This window comes from Bidens hawaiensis, unplaced genomic scaffold (genome assembly GCF_021521415.1).
Source record: "Bidens hawaiensis isolate Kalapana, Puna unplaced genomic scaffold, B.hawaiensis_p1.1 tig00003961_1, whole genome shotgun sequence".
Taxonomy (NCBI): Eukaryota; Viridiplantae; Streptophyta; class Magnoliopsida; order Asterales; family Asteraceae; genus Bidens; species Bidens hawaiensis.
Genome location: NW_027491228.1, coordinates 1,593,424 through 1,600,784, shown reverse-complemented (window position 1 = coordinate 1,600,784; position 7,361 = coordinate 1,593,424). Strand labels below are relative to the sequence as shown.

The 7,361-nt window shown below is 34.0% G+C and overlaps 1 long non-coding RNA gene across 1 annotated transcript; it reads right to left on the bottom strand.

Annotated features, from left to right (window-relative positions):
* Positions 1-3,316: 3,316 nt before the first annotated feature.
* On the bottom strand, positions 3,317-6,833 carry LOC143624742 (uncharacterized). Its single transcript, XR_013152168.1, has 3 exons — positions 6,705-6,833; positions 5,203-5,315; positions 3,317-3,416 (listed from the first exon to the last, which is right to left on the bottom strand). It is a non-coding gene; the product is annotated as an uncharacterized LOC143624742 (long non-coding RNA).
* Between the last annotated feature and the right edge of the window lie 528 nt (positions 6,834-7,361).

The following is a 7,361-nucleotide window of genomic DNA, read 5'->3' as shown; positions in this document are numbered from 1 at the left end:
AATTACAATAAAGATATATAAATTGACTAGAATTAGAGTTTTAGCTTAGACACCAAGAAACATAAATACGAGCCTAATTAACTTAATAATACTCAGACCCAATAGCTTCTCCATGTGAACTAAAATAAGCTAATGCCCAAATGCGTTATCAATCCTAGCCATACAAAATATTGAGATATTTAAGTCAAAAATTGGTATCAAACGTTTCACAATTCAAAATGACAATATCTTATATGAGTTGTATCGCAATAGCATTCAGAATTTCACATCAATTTGCCATCATCACGTTTCAATCGTTTTTCATTCACATCAAATAGTCATCCTCATGTCTCAATCGCCTAACTTTCATTCCCATCAATAGTCTTTCTTTCTTTCCTTCTTTCTTTCTTATTGGTTAGGTTTATAAATAAATACACATTTTGTTTTATCCCCCTTTTTAAATCTGGATTAAATTTTATACATTTTATTATTATTATTTAAATTAAATTATACCTCAAAATCAAAAACATCATCGTCTTTAATTTGAGTACATACTACCAAAAAAGCAACTCTTTTCAGAGGTTGATTCCTTATTAGTTATAATAGTGCGTCTAACATCATATCTGTGTGTCTAAGTTGTTTAGTTTTGACATGTAAATGAGTTGTTCAATTACAATGGAATGCCCAAACACAACTATGAGCATAAAACCACTTGTAATTTAACAAATGAATCTATTAGATCGCGCGCATTGGTATTGGTAGCTAAGCACATGAGAGAGTGCGACATGTGGTGTCTCAGTAAATAATTACTAGTTTTGCAAAAAATGACGTGGTGGTAAAACTTGTCTATAATCATTACTCAGTTATTGTTTTCTATATTCTTTTCTAACTTTTTTAATAAAATAAAACAAATGGTGTTTCATTAAAAAATAAATTACATTACAGTTAAAAAACTACATTAAAATAAAAATATATAAAACAAATTACATAAATACTTGAAACAACACTTTATTCAATAACAAAATAGATAAAAATATTATTCTCAATTCCATCAGCTTTTGAGTTTCCTTATGACTTCATGCATGTCGTTATCGCGAGCGTTAATTTGTCCCGCCACATTTTGCCATTTCGCACACTTGGTCCTATGTACAAACCTGGCCAAAAACCCAGCATTCGTTCTTCCACAGGGTCCAATTCTTTGGAAACATAGACTCAAGCCTTTGCTAATGCTACCTCTTCTTCATGAGTCTATCTTCATGACCCTAACCTAATTGTCGGTGGGGTATAAAGTGGTGGGTTGGAGAGAAATTGATGAAATGGTTATAGAGTTGTGTTAAGTTTTAAGAAATGGTTGTGTTTAAGTAAGAATATGGTTTAAAAATTAAAATAATAAATTAATTAAATTTTTTTATTTTTTTCTAGTATATAGCTGTTGACAACGGCTTATTGAAAGCGTGCCAAATCACTAGTTGCATATACAACGGGTTCGCTTAAACGGAAGCAAAAATGAGGTGGGCGGTGCTCACCTCGTTGTGGGCTCGTCCCCCCCCCCCCCCCCCCCCAACCCCACCCACAAAGAGGTCTATTACGGGTGTTCTTATTTACCCTAAAATAGATATGTATCCTTCCTCACATTTCTAAAGGGGGCTCACTCACACAAAAGAAACTATATCTCCTCCGACCCAATTCGTCCGCGTCAATTCTTTAACCACAAACACAAAGACAACCAACACATAAAGGTACAAATCCTAACCGGGTTAACTAAACTGAAACCGACCCGAAACCAAAACCAGCTATTAATTCGGTATAGTAGAAACATGTTTGTGACTGATATTATTCGAAAGTTAGGAACTGGTTAGGGAATTTTACATAGAAACCGGTAAACCGAAACCAATTAACCGGCAGTATGTTAATAAGGTCAATTGCAATAGATTAATAAGGTTAACCTCAACCAAACCTAATAGGTTACAACGGTTGGTGTTTTCCCACTCAACCGATTAGGAACGGGTAACCTGTGTTTGCACCTCTACCACCATATGCCACTAGCATTCAACCATGAACAGAAAAAACAACCGCCACATTCATCCGCAAACGCTTGTGCCACCACCGTTAGTGCCATCATCGTTTGTGTGTCTATAGTCGTAACAAATACCCCACTCTCAGTCCACCTATTTCTCTACGTAGTAATAGACCCGAGAATTAGTCCCCTTTCACGGGTTTTAGCCAGAAACAAAACTTATATGAGATTTGTGATGATGTTAGGGGTGTGAATGATTTTGTTAAGGTAAATTGACAGTAAAAGTTAAGCATCTAGTTCTGACTGTAATTGATATGAAAGCCATGGGTGTTGTGGCTGTGAATAAAACCAAAGGGTTGTCTGTGATGTCGATGAGGCAGTCGTAGAACCATCAAAATAATTGAGACTATTGAAAATGATGCAAAGGTATCCTATAATTCACGGCACGCATAATAAATGAGCTTTCTAAAGATCCAACATCAACTAGATGTAAGCTTTAGTACTTGTGGTGCCATAAGGTTCTTGAGCAATAAAGCATGTGTGTTTGTCATAAAATAAGACAAAACTATATGACCTGAGTTAATGGTAAGAGTCAACACACAAGTAAGGTCATCAATGCATGCGGCAGCAGACGATCGCAATTTGTTGTCGGAATTAGATGGTGTGGGCCGAAGGCGGCTATGAACTTATGGCTGTGGGGATAGTATTCACATATGTATTCAACCTCCTAAAGCATTCTATTAAAAAACAATACTTACTGCAATAAAATAATTTTTAGAACCATATCTAACACATCAATGATTTTTAGTTAAAAGCACAATAAGATGTAAGCTGTCAAGCCAACCTGTTACTAACCCATCAAGGCATCAACCTAACACGTAAACGAGTCAAAATTGTCACCTCTAAAACCTAGCTTACTACTAGACATTGTTCCAATTCTGTATACATGGTTACAATAGTCATCTATTAAGCGACCATCATGCATAGGAGGCGAATAATAAAAATAAAGATGGAAGATAAACCATGTAAGAGGATGTTAAGTCATATCTAATTCATTTCAAAAGAGTGAGCATGTTACAAAATAATATGTATCTACATACAGATGTGAAGAAAATGGCTGCAAATCCATTCAATAATCAGAGGGTAACTGTAACACGCGATCTGCTCTCCTACTCATGTAGCTGAAATGCATAAAAACATAATTGTCAACAAAGTAAAACACTAAAATAAACATAAATCATAGCCATAGTTGTTTATTCTAACATAGGTGGTCGGGTGTCAGCTAAGTATTAACATACTGATATTAAATGAAAAGCTTTCTGGATAATAGTGAACACACCTAGCGGGATTTTTTGAGTCGTTTAGGGGGTCTCATTGCTTCTTTCCTTGAGTCTGCTGAAGCTTTTATATCTGCATAGGGCTGCAAGAATTTTGAAACAAACTGAATATAATGATTTTGGAAATATAAAAAATATTGGGTTTCGTATCAGATTCCTATAAAGAAACAGAAGTTATTAAAATATAGAGCTGAAGTATGGTAAAAAAACCGACAATTAAGGTTTGTTTTTTATTCTTTTAATTCATAATTTTAATATCACATGTTATAACTGTAGACAGACCTTGTGATTGCTAAGTTATATTTCTGGAATTGACATTGGCACACATCACTTTTGCTGGTCAACAAGCCAAACGGGTCGGATCAATTTTTTCCACCAATACTTTCTTTTTCCTTAATTGAATCTCATAAACACTTCATATATCTATTATGATTGCAAGAACTAAACCGGTACAATAAAATCAGGTTTTTTAATAAAACAATTTAAGATGTTTTGGGCACTTGATACACTTTGTGCATCTTTTGATTCATTTGACCCGTTGCAGTCTTGCAGAAACATAACCTAAATTATTTTCATAATACCCATAGATCGAATTAGTTTTGCTTTATGCGCATAATAAGGTCAACATTGAACAATATGCAACTAAGCAGTCATGGAAAATACGAATATATATATATAGGGGGTCGTTCATGCAAGAAGTACGAGAAATCAATCTGGGCCATTGATTACATTAATCAATGGTACATATTGATAATGGCATACTGGTAATTATTAATAATCTCATATACATGTTTTTTAATATGAAAAGGGTATTTTTGTATGTATGCACTCAATAATTTTACTCTCACTTGTTACTCCTAAAATTAAGCTAAAAGCTTTATAATTATCAAAACATAAACGACTTATAATTAGCTAAATTAAATATTCGTTCTTTTTAAATGTGTATAATATTTGTTCTTTGTTAACGTTCTTTAACTAATGATTCTGGGAAAAAAAAAACAAATTAATACTTTTATGGATTCTATGCCATCGTAATATACACAACATCAGTTTTACAAGCACTACATTATTAATTATGACTACACAGCATTTGAAAGTGTGTCTATACTACATTGGTTTTACCTACACTACGTTAGTCATGTCTACACAACATTTGAAAGTGTGGCTACACTGCACTAGTTTTGCCTACACTACATTAGTTACGACTACACAACAAGTGTGCCTACACTGTAGTAGTTATGACTATGCAACATTTGAAAGTGTGCCTACACTATATTATTTTGTTTAAACCAAATTAGTTACGACTACACAACATCTGAAAGTGTGCCTACACTACACTAGTTTTGCCTACACTACATTAGTTATGACTATGGAATATTTGAAAGTGTGCCTACACTACATTAGTTTCGACTACACAGCATCTTAAAGTGTCCCTACACAACATTACGTAACTATATCTACATTACATAAGATAAACCTACTGTATATTAATTGATTGAAAATCAAAGAAAAAAAAACACTTCACATTTGAGATCAAATAAAAAATAATAATTATTATCCATGTTTTAATTTTAAATAAAATGATTTTTGATCAAATGGATTTTAATGGTTCAAATTTTAGATGCAATAAAAAAACTAGTTTGTAACTTACCATTACTTAATAGCTTATCATTAATTAAACTATTAATGAGTATTAGTCACAAACAAAACACTTTATATTTTACTCATATACCCTTGTATTTAAATAATGAGAAAATAAAAAAGAAATCTTTTGATTGGTTAAAATTTCTTCTCGCACTAAGAAATACTTCTGAAATGAACCTCATCCTATATATATATAGATATATATATATATAAGCACATTCATACCTCTTCATATTTTCTTTGAAGTTCTAAAAGCTCCTGGCAATATGCAAGACACTCAGCTTGGTACACGGCTGCCAGATCTTTTATCAAAGCTTTCCTTTTGATGATACCGATTGCTTCAAATTTATTCAACAATGAAAGAAAGTATTACAATTTGTCAAATAAAGTGGCAAGAACTCACAGTTCAAACATTATGTAACATTGTGTTTGCAAAACCATGGCAAAATTGTTAAGTCAATGGCAATAACTCACAGTCCAAAGATTGGTTAACATTTAACAGAGCATCAAAAGTCACATAGACAAGATTCTTAGCACACAGCTAGGCCTGTCACTTTTATCAGCAACCCGAAACCCGACCAAAGAAACTGCTAACCCGAACCCAAACCGTTCTAATCCGTTTTTTTAGTTTTCTAGGTCAAATACTCGAAACCAATTAACCCAGCCCGAAAACCAGGGATAAATTAGGGTCGGTTCCGGTTCTAGATTTTAAATTCTCAAACCTGAAGAGCCTGGCCCGAGAAACTCGAAAGTACAACCAGAAGAACACCCTTACACACAACTAGGGCGGTAAACGAACCGAACGTTCAGCGAACAGTTCGTGAACTGTTCGGCAGGAAGTTTGTTTACGTTCGTTTGTTTAATAAATGAACAAACACGAACACGAAATTTTGTTTGTTTAGTTAAATGAACGAACATGAACAAAGGTTGTGTTCGCTCATTAGCTTTCGTGAACGTTCGGTAATGTGTTCATTTACGTTCGTAGTTTATGTTTGTTAGTTAAAGGTATGTTTTATATTTTAATAATATTTTCTTTGTAATAACCAACCTAACATTTAAATTTTATAATTTTATTGACTATCTTTAGATCATTTTGTTAATAGTATGTTTTATAAAGTCTTGCCTTAACTTACAACAAATCTAACTTGTGCTTCGTTGATATTATTGATTTTAAAATCGCTGATTGGAGGATGATTGTTTATGATTATTATTATTATTATTATTATTATTATTATTATTATTATTACTATTATTATTATTATTATCTCAAGTGCTTAACTTTATATTTAATTAAGTGATCATGTCTAATGTTTTGGATTAAGAATGTTGCATTATTATTTTCTTATATAGTATATGTTCGTTTGCATTCGTGAACCGTTTGTGAACAAGTTCAATTCCTTCACGAACGAACACAAACAAGACTTTGTGAACAAGTTTAATGTCAAACATGAACAACACTCGGTTCGGTTCGTTTCGTTTGCAGCCCTACACACAAGTAACATATGCAAATTAACACCGACTGATGTTGGAAGTGAAACCCCCTTCAATAAATAAAATTTGATAAACAATAGTTGTTGCAAAAAACCCTAGCGAACATGTTTCCCCAAAATTCAATTACTGGATCACTCATCAATCGAATACAGCACAGTCTAGAATATAGAGTGTACAATAATAATCCCGATTTTAAATAAAAATCCTAAAAATAAAGAAAACATTAGAGGGCTTACTTCGGCTGGGATCAAAACGACGAGGAGGAAGGTCGTTCGGTGGTGCAGCAGACGGAGATTGTGTGGGTGGTGGTGGAAGAGTGACGTCAGCAGGAGGTGGAGAAGAAGGGTTGTTGTCCGGTAAGTCATTCATCTGTCTGGATTTACAAACAAACTACGATCGCCCAGTCTTTAATAATGTTTCTCTTCTCCGGCGTAATTTACCCTCTGTTTTATTTGGCCTCGACCGGGTTTACCTGGTTTCCCTCCTACCTGTTTCATTTTTTATAATAGGAAAACAAAAAGAGCATTGTCAGATATAACACAGAGACCAGGTGTTTTATTTGACCTAGGTTTGATTTCTGTCTCCAAGTATTTAGTTTCAGAGGCACCAGGGCGATGATGGAAGAATATGCGAGTTTGTGGCTTTCACTAGTTGGATCATTGAACTGAATGAGTTTTATCTCACCATACTATCGTGCCTTTGAGCGAGTGTTCACGGATGTTGGCCTTAAGAGAGCCTTTTTTCCGGATCGAAAGACGAATGTATCCCGATGTGGTGAATTTAGCCATTAGCCCATTTGGAGGTTTCGTTGGTTGTTCAAAAAAATGGTAAAATGTCACTGCCAGCTGGTCTAACCCACCCTTAAGCGTCTCCAAGTTATTTCCAGTTCTGCC